We start from the raw sequence: 15,626 nt of genomic DNA, 5'->3' as shown, positions 1-15,626 counted from the left end.
TCAATGTTAGCCAAGTTTAGAGTTAATATCTAAGGAGCTCACTCGGGCATCGAAGGCAGATCCTGTGCTAACTGAGTTTACTCGGTTACCAAGTTAGCATGGATCCTATGTTGACTGAGTTCACTATGTTGACTGAGTTCATATAAGTATAAGGTCAAGTTGATGATTGAAGAATGTGAACATGAGGAATTCAAGAAGAAGAATTAAGGAAGCGAATTGGAAGGATATCTGCAAGAGGATAGAGTATCTGAGTTGACTGGGCTACAAAGAACATTCTGATCAAGGAGGATCAAGTAATCAAGTTAGAACTAAGATTTGAATCATCAAAGTCAGTTGCATCATCAATCAAGTCAAGTCATTGTTACTCTCTAAAAATTGTAGCAGTGAATAAAATCTCCTAATAGAGTTAGCCTAACAGCTATTTGGAAAATCTTCTAACAAGGTGGCATTTCTAGATTGAAGTGTTTAAAGACCTCTAACAAGACCACTCCTAATAGGGTGATTTAAATCCTTTAACAGGGTCACACCTAACACTATGTTTTGTAACTTTTAAAAGGTTTGGCTCCTAACAGGGCTTATTTCATAAGAGTGAAAAATAGTAACTAGTTGCAAATGGTGATTTACACAAATTGGGTTTCCATGTTAAATCTTGGTGTCTCATGTGTTCATGTTATTTCCTTTATGTTTCTACAACTAAGTTAATTAAGGTTAATCACATCTAATATCTTAAGGTGCATATATTATGTGTTAACTGAGTGACAGAAATATATTCAGTGCTAACTGAGTTACAACAAGGATTTGTTTTGTTGACATCTTAAGGGATCTTGGATTTTTTTTTGTGGTAATTGATTCACCCTTCCCCTCTCAGTTACTCTTTTTCATTTCCAACACCATTAGGCATATGTCATATGTCATCCAACTATCCATATCCAAGAGTGCACACAAATCCCTCAAATCAAAACTAGCGAATACAATCTCCAAAGTCTACTAGTAAAATCAGGAACACGTTACCAGCAACCACCAAAATGAAACTAACTCCAACATGATTAATCCAAACTTTATGTGCACTTAGGACAAGGTTTCCCAATATGCCTCGAACACACCCCAAACTACATTAACCATAGCTCCACAATTCTGAGCTCAATGCTCCTACTTATAGGATTGCAAACTACCCTAGGATGCTCCTACATCAAACACCCAAGGTGCGAAGAAAAGATGTTCTTAACAACTGGAAAAACATCTTTTAGGGTTCGGTGCACAAACCCTGAACTAGTTCTTCACATACATGTCCTCCAATTTATCAACTTGTACACTCTTTCCTTTGCTCCACTTCCATAAAAATTTCCTTGTAACTATCATCTTCACATCTATCTTTGGTATGCAACAGGTATGTTTCCCATGCTGATCGATTACCCTTCGAGAATCTCTCAACTAAATTTGGCTACCAAAACTCAAGTTCCTCCTACCAAATGTTGGAATTACAATAGGAAAGGTAAATAGGGGTGAATCAGTGCCAATACAAACAGCTATGACAAAATTGTGTTACTTGACATCTGAAGTCTCTGATGCTCAACATATACTGATTTATATACTGTGACTCGGCATTTGAATGACTCGGCATGCACTACTTACTCGGCTCCTAAATCACTCGGCATACACTTGTCTGCTTGGCACTTGAGTGACTCGAAACTCATTGTGGACTCGACATGCTCTATGTTGTGCTTGACATATACTACTTGTTCGGCATGAACTAAGTAAATAACTCAAAGTGTATAGACACTCAGTAGTCAAAACCAATCTGAGATCAACAATCTCCCCCTTTGACATGAGTGTCAAAAACACTTGGTCATGTATTAATATTTTTATTCTTATGAGCATAACATATCTTTTATTTGCCTTCTATACAAAATTTCAAAATATCAAAATTTTGCAACAACTTATACCTCAAATTCTTATAACTCCCCCTGAGTTGTTAGATATGGTGTTGTACTCAAAATGTTACTCCTACTGAGTAGATGTGCCTCAACTAATACTCTTTTACTTTCTTGTTGTGCTTGTTGTTCTTTGCTTGGTCCCCCATGCTCTTTCTTAGCTTAGCTCTCTTTCTCCCCGTTTTCTTAAGCTAACTTTCTCCCCCCTTTTTGATACTGATGTCAATGGGTTATACACTAATAGTGTGTTTGTCCAAGAAATATTTATGGACCTCAAGAATAATCTTAAGAGCTGCATCTTAATTGTCACAAGCTACCTCCAAAGAATTAATTTAGATGGCGAGCTCGATAGCAAGGTGAACTAGGCCATCTAATGTAGAAAGATTGGGGTCTTTCTTCCTAAGAGTTTTTGCATTGCCTAATTCCTTGTGCAAAATCTTCATGTGAGGAGTCAATGTAGTTTGGATGCTTATCAGTTTGGCCCTTATGTTGGCTTCATCTACAGATAATGTTGCTACTAACTCTGGGTTTGCAATAAATTCCTGAGATGCTTCTCACTTTGTGCTGGAGTCATGGACAATTTTGCACCTGATGAATTTATTTGACTTTCCAAGCTTAGAATATGACTCCATTTCTCTTGTATGAAGATTGTAGGACGTCTCTTGTGTGAAGATTGTACGATTACACAGTTTTGTGTACAAAGATAAAATATTCTCAAATACCTTCTTCACACTTTCTATCTTAGTTGTCAATGCAACTTGTGTAAGTGCTATATCACTGGATATTTTCTCATTCACTTTACTTTGAAATTTCTTTTTAGAGCATTCTAATAATTTTGCATTAGTATCAAGGTCTACATCACTTACCTTTTCCATTATGTTTGTCAATTGTTCAATGAGTGGCTTTTTTTCATCTGGAGTAGGTAGATTGAATGCATACAAGAAGATGTCTTCAATATCAAGCAAATCTTGCTTCTGCCTATGCTCCCTTATGAGTAGTTCTTGATGTTTCTTTCTAACCAGGGCTTCTTGAAGTATACCCATCTGCTCTATTGTCATTGTGGCATAATCATATTTTGGCAAAACAATTTCTTCATATAAGCTTATACCTCCATATGTTATTACCTCTTCTGCCTTTGATGAACTAGGACTCGGCACTGAGAATTGAAAAGGTGTTGCATCTGTGCTCAGCATCTAAAGAGTGTGACTAGAAGGAGTGCCAAAGTCAAGTAAAGTTACCATTGCTTGAATTGCTACTAGCTCCTTCGGCTTGGGTGTCAACTCAATCTCTTCATGCTTGTCCTTTTCTGCCACATTATATTGAATTGCACCTTGAACTTGTGCTTGAGGTACAGATGAATCTATCTGACCTATTTGACTCTATGTTTCAGTAGTGGCTTGAGTTTCCACTTTATCCTCTCCAATTGTATCAACCTTTTCTGGTGTAACTTTTGGTATTTTATCTTAAGATTGTATACTAGTGACTTGAGGGGTAATTGTAGGTGGTTTTTGTGTTTTCACCTCCTCCCTTGTAGTAGTAGTCATTGATTTATGAATTTCATCTACACTCACCAATACAAGGTTGTCACACAATTTAGCTTATAGTGTAGATTGATCAAGTATCTTTCTCAAGTCTTCCTCTGTTAGGGGATTGATGTTCTAAGTAGTGAGATCAGAAACATCCTTTACTGTGATAGTTTCAGTACTCACACTTGTTATTTGTTGAGGGTTGACATTTGGCATTTATGTATCTTGTACACTATGTTATTGTTGGTGCTCTTTCTCAGTTGTTGCCTAATCATCTACATTCATTTTAGTAACTCCCCCAATTGTGCCTTCATTATTGTCATCTTCTTCATCATCTTTAACCTCAATAGGCTCTTGTTCTCCTACTTTGATTGCAGCTAACCCATATGTAACTTTCCACATCTATGTAGTCTTCTTTACAACATCTTCTATGTCATTTTGTAATATGTTGAAAGCTCTATATTTAGGAACAAATCTAATAGCATATTTCTTTATGGATTTAGCAATTTGTGGCTTGCTAAGTTCAAGCATAACTTGAGCGAGGGCAGTTTCTATAATTTTCCTTTTAGTATCTAAACAATAGTGTCATTTTTGCTCAACTCTTTCATATAGGCTTTTAGGTACGAAGTTGGCAATCTCTAGAGGAGCTTTCTTGAAAGTAGCCATCATGGCATATATTGCCTCCTCCACTTGATTCTTTTCAACTTTTCCAAAATTTTCAACATCAATGTGAGAAAATCTTGATAAATCTGCATTATTTCTAACATTCTCACATAGGTTGTCTAGATCTAAAGATGGATTATGACTCACCACTTGGAATTGGTTGTTGTCATTAGATTCAATTCTTTTCTCATCAAATTCAACCTGAGCAATTTATTTTCTCCTTGGTCTTTTATGTGCTCCTCCTTCTTGCTCTCTAGGTTTAGCTTTCTCTTTAGCCTTTTGTGTAGTGACACGTGCACTGGCCCTAGTGGTAGATGTTTTAGGTTTGGGTTGGCTTGGTTTAGCAACCTTCTTGGGTCTTGTCACTGTTTATGCCTTAGCCTTTCTCTTCTTCTGATCAGTAGGAATAGGTGCTTCCTTGGCTTCTTCTTCCTCAACACCTTCTGCAGTTTCTGTTTCTTCCTCTTGTTGATCTTCACCCTTTCCTTGTGTCAATGCAAGTGGTGCTTGAATTTGAGTGTCTTCTTCCTCTTCATCCTCTTCCTGCTCGGCACCTTCACCGAATTTCGCTTTCAATTTCTTTATCAGTTTCTCCTTCTTTTTTATGACAGAGGTAGTCTTTAACTCCATAGTAATCTTAGATGTAGCCATCTCATTATTACCAAATGCTTTGGCATCTTTGTCTATTTCTTCTGCAAGTAATGATGTTATTGCTACAGAGGCTCATCTACATTAATTTCATAGCCTAATGGCCTTAGCCATCTTACTCTTGAAGTTGCTATTTGAACAAATGTATAATTAGCATCAACTAGGAAACAAACATCATCATAATGTTTTTCCACTAATGATACTAGAATCTTCAATCTCTTCTTCATGGATTGCTTGAAGTCCTCAAAGTAACTAGTCATTACTGACTCAAAATTTTCACCTAATTGTTCAATGAACTCTCCTATTTGGACTACAATAGACCTATTTGTCCTCCATGCCACAATGTCAAACATAGGAAATGTGTTCTAAACATAAAAGAAGATACATATCAAAATAGATCCAAATTTACACTGAGCACTCTTTGTTTTCTTTATTGCTCCTAGGTTTTCAATCAATTGTTGTAGTTGTAGCTTGGCAAGATCATATGTATGATCCTTCTTCACAATCTTGTAACCTATATCCATTGCAATACAAGGTACATTGTTCAATCTGCTTGATTGGTAAAACTTATGTGCAATTACCCTTACTGCAAAATCTATCAAAGGATTTGTGATGGTGTTTATGGTCATTCTCCTCTTATTCCACACAGCTCTTGTGTTCTTTTCAATAACTTCTCTAGATTCACTTCTCATAGTCTTTGGCCAATCTAGGGTTGGATACCCTATTACCCTATGGATTATTCTCTTTGATATTTTGACTGGCCCATTATCTAACCACAGTGAACTATCATGAATCCTACTCAAAACAATCCTGATCCATTCAATTTTGAAAATGTTAGGAAAATCTAGGGCACGAGTTAGCCCTTTCTTTTCTACAATCTTGAATTCGTCCCTTAACACACCATTTTTACATAGTTTATCATATGCTTCTCTTATTTCCATGTCACCAATACTCCCAATTTTACAATTATAGCATTTTTTGACATCCTAAATCATTAAAACTTGCGGTGGTATCATAGACAACACACCGGAGGGATCTTGTTTGTATGTTGTCTGGAATGGATTTGAAAATAGGTTGTTTTATTTTGTTTCTAACCAACTAAACATTTAAAACCTCTTTTTCCTCTACACCTTTTGCCTTCAAAGAACTAGACGCCATTTTACAAAACTAGGTTTTTCGAAATTAGAAATAGCGTAGCTCGGCATACAATAAATACCTTGCAAAATCTGATGAAATGATGTCGAATAGCTATTCAAATCTCCTGCAAACACTTCGGATAAATTTCCAGATCACCTCTAGCTCTTCTTTCTCTCTCTCAATTTTGAATGATGTTAAATGAGTAGAAATCGATCAAATACCCCTTTGAAATACAAAAATTAATGTTGAGTGCTTACACAACTGTAAGCTCGGCATCCACTAGTCTTTTCATTCTTTCGGCAACCATTATGAGCTAGGCAACAACTAGCCAGTTTGTTAGCTCAACATCCTCTAGCATTTCACACAACAATCATAGGAAACTTTTCGTGTTTGGCAATAACATGAAAAACTTAAAGATTTTTCTTTGATTCCTAATAACACCTTGCATCTTTATTCATGCTTATGTAAACTTTTCAAAACTAAATCCTTTAGAATTGATGTATGATATAACTTTTTAATATTAGTCTCACATACCTCTTGGTTGCTTAGTTTGATGAGGTGTGATCATCTGAAACATTGGGTGAAGTGATCCCTTCTCTATTTAATGTGCTGCAATCCTCCTTTTTCTTCCATGTCTTGTTCATTTCAAATCTGACATTTTCAATATATGTCTTGCCTTTGCCTTTATTGAACTCACAACTTGGTGTCTTTGACCTTGTTGGACAATATCGATTGATGTGACCAATCTTCAAACAGCTAAAACATGTGGTTTGACTCAACCATCTTTTGTAGTCACTTATGAAGTGTGTTCTAATACAACTTTCAAAAACATGTCCATACTCTTGACAATAGTGACAACTATACCTTGTATTATAATCCCAGTTATAAGAGTTGTCATTGTTCTTTACCTTTGTTTGCCTATTTGATGACCACATGGGTTTGGATCTACACTCAAAAGCTCTACATCCATACTTCTAACAGTTATAACAATATCCTTCAAAATCTTTGAGTGTGCATGGTCTTAGTTCTGCATTCATGTGTTTGATGACCTTGTTTGTTGCACTTATGAAAGTGACCCATGCTCTTTTGCTTAACATTCTAATTTACAGTCTTGCTCCTGCATACATTTGCAATGTGTCCTTTCTTACCACAATTATGAAAAGTAGGTTTAGAATTCTTACCTTACTCCTTTCTTCAGCGCTTTTGGATGACTCTCCTTCTTTAGTACTTGTGTATCATTCTAGATGTATCATTGTTGGATCTAAGGGATCTCAATAATTGCTCAAAGTATTTGATAGCTTCATTAGGTTTATTAAAACTTTCAACAGATTCTTTTTCCCTTTGTAGGTAATTATTCAATTGCTCATTCTGCAACTTCAATGTTGTTATCTCAATGTCCTTGACATTCAATTCATACTTGGCATTCATCATTTGACCCAGAGTATCCAATTGCATGTTAGCAATCCTAGTTAGCTTTGATGATTTCTCTTCTAGTTTTCTGGTCAAAACTCTTTTGTCATCTTCAATCATGGCTTTGTCTTCCATAGCTTTCTTTTTCAGTATAGTCACCTCACATAGTAGTATGGCTTGTGATTCTTGCTCTAACTTGAGATTTCTGATTTCTTCAGCTTGGGCTCTTTTCTTTTCCATTAGATCTACAACTGCTGCATCAAATTCATTGGAGTCTCCATTAGCAAATAGCTTAGTAGTGTCCATCTCTCTGTATTGTGTTTCATTCTCCTCAATAGAAATTTCCTTCCTTCTCTTTAAATATTTCTTTAAGTCTTCTCTTGCTTCATTCAGTTGATGTAGAATGAGTTGTATTTTAATTCCCTGATTCTCAATGATCTTTCCCAACTTGTGGACTTCCATTTTCAAGATCTTTCCTCAAAGTTGCAAAGCTTCTCTTCCAAAGAACAAAGATCTGATACCAATTGTTGGAATTAAAATAGGAAATGTTAATTTTGGGGGGAGGGGGGGTGGTGAATTAGTGCTTAAAAATATTAAGCCATAAAACATTCACCACACATCCATCTCATACATTCAATAAGTAAACTGAAATACCATGTAAAGCATGTACATCTAAATCATGTAAACAAGTAAGCATTCACACATATATGACACCAGATATGATTACCCGAAAACCCTCCAATAAGAAGGTAAAACTGGGGTGGGAACAACATCCACAAATCTTCAGTACTACAGTAATAAAGTATATCTAATGAAAGTTATAATGTTTGATCATAAGACATGATCTACCCTCTAAAAGGTATGCCCTATTAAAAGCTTACAAAGATTGTTAGGTCTTACCCTGTTAAAGGATTTCAACACCCTGTTAAAAATGTGTCTTTTTAAAGGACTTTCACTCACAATAAAGTAAGCACCTTGTTAGAGGATTTCAATACAACCTATTAGGACTACTCTGTTAAGAGATTTAACTGATTCACTTGTTAGAATGTCTCAACATTGATCATGTGGTTAGCACTTTGTTGCTTGATGACATAACCTCTAAACTGATGTACTCTCTATCCTTCTTGATCAGATGTCTCTCTATTGTTTACTATTTCCTTTATTTGTTCTCGTTTAGCTAATTCTACAATGCAATTTCAGATCATAATACCTTAGTCACCATGAATGTCCTAGTTTGTGCATGTAAAACTCTCCTTGATCATTCATTCATTCCCTTTCACGCTCATAAGAAATTTAGGGTTTGTCTTCCTTAAGAAGACTTAGGTGGCTTAGGGTTAGGTATGAATCAACGGCTGTGATTCATTCATTTTGTTGTTTAAACCTTCCCTTTACTTGATTTGATGCATGTAATTCATAGGGATTGCAACTTAAGATTTGTCCTTATCACCAAAATATCGTAATTCAATCTATAAGTTGGCTCAAAAATGGTTTACATAGTAGTTTGTGTCAATACAAACAACTATGACAAAATTGTGTTATTTGGCATCTGAAGTCTATGATGCTCGGCATATACTAATTTCTATATTGTGACTCAACATCTGAATGACTCGGCATGCACTACTTACTCAGCTCCTGAATCACTCGGCATACATTTGTTGGCTTGGCACTTGAGTGACTTGGCACTCACTATGGACTTGGTATGCTCTATGTTGTGCTCGGCATATACTACTTGTTCGACATGAACTAAGTAAATGAGTTCAGTTTATAGACACTCACTAGTCAAAATCAATTTGAGATCAACACCAAATTCTACATTCTGAAAAGGAATAAAAGAATTCTTCCTATCACCCTTCTCAACAATAAACACATTCTTGACACAATCATGTGCAACACCGCCAAAGCCTACCAAGTAATATGTGAAAACTATTCATATCCACAATATCACACAACACTTGATCAACATACTGCCAAATCTAAAAATTAATGAGACATTGCTCCCTCACCTCCAAAGCATGTTCATCTTGCAACCAACTGATCATATAAGGACAATGATGTCTCATTCTCTTCAAACCAAGTTTCTAAACCATCTTCTCAGCAACTTGGTTATCATTACTACCACCATCCTAAATCACATTTCATCATTTGCCTCCAGACTTACAATGAGTCCTAAACAAATTATGCATCTGACAAGGTTCCAACATCTTCTTGCTATGCAACACTCTTTGAATTGGAAAATTATCCCCCTTAGGATCATTTATTTAATCCACATTCCACAACGTCTCTTTTATCAACAGTCTTCCTATCAACATTGGGACATTAAAACACTCTATGTTCTTCTTCACTACATTTGAAACAATACCCTTTAAATGCAACCTTATTTGTTCTTCTCTTTTGCTCAATAGGTTTTGGTTCATCCGTAGCAATTTGTTTATCCTTCTTAGAGTGTTCATTCTTTTCCTTACCTTGAGAATTACCTTGATGTCTTATCTTATATCCTCATAACATACTAATAAGAATCCTCAACTGAAGCAATATTAAACATATCAATCTCATCTTGAATATTGAATCTCAAACCATTAATATATCTAGCTACCTTTTCTTTAGACAATTCTCTATGTCTAGACCAAATAGTCAACTTGTAGAACTCCTTAGTATAATCCTTCACAATAATATCCTTTTGTTTTAGATTCTGCAACCTCTTAAACAACTCAAGTTCATAATCAACAGGAATGAACTTTGCCTTTAATTTTGTAACCATAAATCTCCATCTAGTGATCTTCATTTTACCTGCTTGTTTATCTCTTTGCAATTCTTTCCACCATAATACAACATGTCCTTTCAACTTAATTTGTGTCAACCTACTTTGAGTGGATCACCATTATCCTCTAACTCAAATTAGTCTTCCAATTCACCAATCCAATCAATCAGGTCTTCAGGATTCAAAGTACCTAATACATTAGAAACATTCATCTTATGCTTCAACTTCAAGTGAGCTCCAGATCTTTCCAACTAACCAGACCTATCTTCCATAAGTCTCTTCATGCAATCAATTATGTCTTCACCACTAGATCTAGCAACTTCAAAGTCTTCAACAACTTCCTCATAACCATCTCCAGTACCCACATTCCTAGGTACATCAACTATAGCTCTTAGGATCTCAGTGACCTTATCATTCTTCATCAACTCCATCTCATATTTGAAATGTGATATAATATTCTCTGAAATCTTAGTCTCCACATCATCACAAAGATCTATAAACACCCTAGGGTCCAATCTTCTTGGAAGCATGTTCCAAGATCTTTGCAAACTTGATGTAACAAATCCACAAGATCAACCAACTCTAATAATATCAAACTAGATCAAACCTTCACTTTGATATTACTTGACACGGTGCAAGTTAGGAGAATCTCTAAAGGAGATGTCCTAGCCCCCAAAAAATAACCACACAATGGAATATAAACAATAACACAGAGATTTAAATCCAAAATAACACCAATTCTTATAATAGAATCACAAGATTTACATCCAACATGCCCAGTTGTAAGGCCTTCTAGGTTACGACCAAATACATCAGCAATTACAATAACATTTTTGCAAGACCTTGCAAGATCCAAACATCTAGGTAGCCCAGATTCACAATCTAGTAGAGAACCCTGAGAAAAATCTAACCAAACAACCTTCCTGTTTTTCCAAGCCCACACTTAGTTACTAGCTCTTCTCAACTTCACTTCTCTTAGCTACTTCTTCTTCATCATGTTGAATGAATGATTCTAGACATCACACCACCCTCTACTTATACTAAACCAAGCCACATGTGGGCCTAGCAAGTTACATTAAATAAACACACATTAAATACACCCTCAAGCCACAAGTAGATTTGGAAATAAAAATTAAATATATGAAATAACTAAATACTTAGAACAAGCCCCAAGTTTACAATGCATAACTAACTCAAATGACAACATAAAAGTATGTGCCCTTAGGCATAGGTCCATGTGTCATCCAACTAAAAAAATCCAAGAGTGCACATGCCAACTCTCTCAAATCACAGCTCACGAATACAATCTCCAAAGTTTGCCATTAAATTAGGGACATGTTGTAGACGCTTAAAATTGTCCCAAAAGACTATATTAATTTATTAATATTGCCCATGACATTATAATTAATTATTAATTAATTAATTACATTACTCACATTCTTCTACTTATTTAATTAAATTATTTTAATTAAATAAGTTCTTTCTCCTAAGTATTTAAATTTAATTTAAATACCCCTAGCCTTAATGTGTTAAATTAATTTCACACATGATCCTCCATCATCCCTTTTTTTAAATAAATTTTGTTTATTTAATCCTCACATCCTATTAATTCCTCTAAACCCATGATTAAATTAAATTTTATTTAATTTAATCTTAAGCCTAACCTAGAGCCTAGCCTATAACCATCATTTTCATCCTCTTAAGCCTACTTCTTCTCTAATCCCACTTAATCATCCTAATCTCCTTCCTAATCCCCCTCATTAGCCTAAGAGTGTGCTCACACGTGTGAGATGGCATGTCTACCACTCTCCTTTGCACTCTTGTCTCCCACTCTTTTTCTCAAGTTTGCTCACACATGTCTTATGTGGCATCTACATGGATGCCACATCACCAAGCCCTCCCTCAAGCCTATAAATAAAAATCTTGTCTCAAGCATTTGCATCTCTTATTATTGCATTGTTGCCATGCCATTTTGAGTCTTGAGTTTTCATGCTAGGGTTTTCATTGTAGTTTGAGTTTTCATAGAGATTTCTAGGTGAATACTAACCATTTGGTAGCTGGTTTAGCTTTGCATTTGCATTATTGGTCTAGTTTACATGCATTCTAGTTTACATGCATTTTCTCATCTCCATTTCATTCACATCTTAGTTTAGCTTGCATATCTAGTTAGTTTATTTGTTGCATTTCATATTTTCACCATTGGATGCTTTCAAGTATGGCTTTCTCCATAGCCATTTCTTGAAGTATTCTTCATTTCATGTAGTTTAAGGATCATATTGCATCCTCAATCACATTTGCACATTCACTCAAGATATTCATCATTTTGTTGTGTTTGGGAGAGCACACTAACCATACCCCCCATCTTAACACACCAACAAGGCCTCTCATGGGTGCCCTTGTTGAGCTGTAGAGGTGGCTGGAGGATTTGGTTTGTTGGCTGCTTAGAGTTGCAAAACTCAAGCAATCATTAGTTAGCTAATATTCCTTCATTTTGTTGAGTCTTTGATGCATATTTGAAGTTTCTAACTAATGTTTGTTTGTTGATTCGTGCTCCCAATAGGTCGCATTTTATAGCACACACATGTTATTAGCAGCCACCAAAATGGCTCTAACTCCAAGATGATTACTCCAAACTTTATGTGCACTTAGGACAAGGTTGCCCAATATGCCTCAAACATACCCCTCACTGTGAAAACCATAACTCCGCAATTTTGAGTTCAATGCTCCTCCATACAGGATGGTGGACTACCCTAGGCTGATCATGCATTTATCAGATTCAGAGGGAGTCTGACACTTCATTAGAGGCAACCTTGTACGATGAGGTCAGGAAAGTTGATATAAAAATCAAAGGGAGTTTAACTTCGTGTAAACTTTTGATCTCATGTGTATGACTGCGTGATTTCATGGGTTTGCCCCCTATGTACACAATGAGGAAGTGACGACTTGCAAATGTTCACTTGTATTTGTAGAAGTTATTTAAAGGTCTTACAATAACTTAAATTCTATTATGATGTATATATTATGATGTCTAAGCACATCATGATAGATTCTATCTTGCATGGTGGATTAAGTTCCTTAGAAAAACTATGAATATAATGTTCCTATGGTAAGCATTGTTGAGAATGCATGTTCATGTACCTTTTGGACATTTTGAGTATTTGGTGAATATCATGCAACTTGATATTCAAGAGGTCATTAATCGAAGTACTTGGTGAATACCATGCATCTTGATATTCTAAGGTCATTACTCTTGATATCATGCGATCATATCTAAATGGTGGGTATCTTTTGATCAAAGTTGTCCTTGATAATAACAACTTGATATCGCATTGAGGTAATATCTAACCATGTGTTTATCCTCCCTTTCTAGAGGGAGTGTTAATGTTGTGTAGCCTAGTCGGATAAAACCTCAATCAAAACTAGTGAAGACGTGTATATATGTTTAGTATATATGAGATGTATGTATATACTTAACTCATACAATATATATTAGAGAAATTGATATAATTGACTTGAGAAATTACTTACATATATACATAATTGTCATTATATTAATCGCATAATAATGAATATACAAGTCTCATGAAGGGACATGTCTCTCCTTGGCTCATTCACAACACAAATATGATAGATTGTTGATTTTGGAAAGCACATACATTACAAGTGGTGCTATTACATTTACAACGATCCTAAACTCAACACCCCACAATCATTGTATGTAGTTATAACTTAAGTAATTGAAGCTTCTAATTCAATAGACTCCATGGGTGGGTGATTAGTCAAGATCAACTAATTTGCATTAGAGATCTCATGAGGGGTTCCATTGTAGGTTATCAATTGCTACTAAGCAAAGAGTTGCTTGAGAAACATAATCTTTACACATTACTATTTCTAAACCATATGTTCCATGAAACTCTAAAGTAAAATGACCCAATCTATCAATATTAATATTACTAAGTTTGGGTCTTCTATTAGTAAGTATATTTTGACTCCATAGACCATAACGAGCAAAAACTACAAACTCCTCAAGATATTTTTGTTTAGGTCAAGCAAGGAACACAACTTGATAGTTAGACCAAGTTTATCATAAGGCTTGAAGACATGCTTCAAGAATATACCCAACCGATTGCTCACAAGTGCAACAGCCTCTATTTCTCTAAATTCTAACGAAGTTGAGGGAAATGATAACCAAAATGGAGCAAAGAGGATAGAGTTGGCCAAAGGAATAAAATAGAGGACCCAAAGTTGGGTAGGTATCCCAAAACCAAACATGAACAAGGATTTGTTTCTATGCACAAAATCTCTATCCTTCTTGTTTGAAAATACCATAATGAAATATCCATGGCCATTATCAATATATAATACCTCATTAACACTAGGTCATGAAGAGTTGCACTAGAGTTTAAGATTAGAAAGAGAGGTCTGGTACCAAAATTTACAAATTAGAACTCTCTAAGTATGCCTTATACTTGTAGATTGAGAAGATGTGTTGAAAGAGTCATCCTGACTTGCCCATTTGTTTAAACCGTACTATGCTATGGGGATGGAGAGCTTTTCTAATGTTTTGATGTAGTAAAGAAGCAAGGTCCATAGATATAGGGATCCTTTTTTTTTCATCAATTTCTAGTCCCAATGGTGTTTTCAAAAATGCCTCCTTGAAGTCCTATACTTTTCATTGTGACATCTATGTTTTTTTGTGCTTTTGGAAGGAAGAAGAACCATTGATCTCATTCACATGATGTTTGAGCTTAGATGGACAATGATGAGATAAATGTTGACAAAAGAAAATAGAGGAAGAATCCAAGGGGTATCATTAGGAGTTTCTAGGAAATGGTTGAGAATGAGAATATTATTAGGAAAGGATGAGAGAGAATGTGGAAAATAGGGACTACAAGGATCAAATATTACAATAATAGATAGTTTCTATTATCTTTGTTTAGTATCTAATAGTTATCTATTATAATCTCCTATAAATATTAGAATGTTTCTAATATTTAGTTTCTTATTTCTAGAATAGAATGTTTCTATTCTTTATGGTTGTTTCCTAAGGAAACATTGTTCAATCTCTTGTATAAATTGATCTCTGGATCACAATTAATACTAAGCAAATATTTTTCAATTACTTGGTAATATGGTATCAGAGCCAATACTCTAATTTTTTTCGAAAAAAAAAATATAATTTCATGGTCAAAATTATCTGTCTTTTATTTTTGAAATTATTTTCATATATGCTTCCAAAACCTCTGGATCAACTAGGGTTTTTTGCCAAAAAAATTGCATCATTTTGCCTATAACTTGCACAATTTTTTCTGGTCTACAAACTTGCACCCTTCTATCTGCAACTAGTGCAACTTATTCCTCTAAAAATTGAGGGTTATTCTATTGTTTACGTAGAGATCTGTTGGGCCATTTCTTTGCAACTCACACCCATATTTTTTTTTCACTTGCATCCAAATTTCTCTAAAAATCGTATGTATGTTTTGTGGCTCGTTTTTACCTTTTTTAAAATTAAATAAAAAGTGGTCATTTTTTGTAGTGTTTGAACATGTCTAG

The sequence above is a fragment of the Cupressus sempervirens genome, chromosome 7, assembly GCF_028749045.1.
Source record: "Cupressus sempervirens isolate cs-2001-9-10 chromosome 7, ASM2874904v1, whole genome shotgun sequence".
Lineage (NCBI taxonomy): Eukaryota > Viridiplantae > Streptophyta > Pinopsida > Cupressales > Cupressaceae > Cupressus > Cupressus sempervirens.
The sequence above is the reverse complement of the archived record's forward strand: the minus strand, read 5'-3'. Positions refer to the sequence as shown.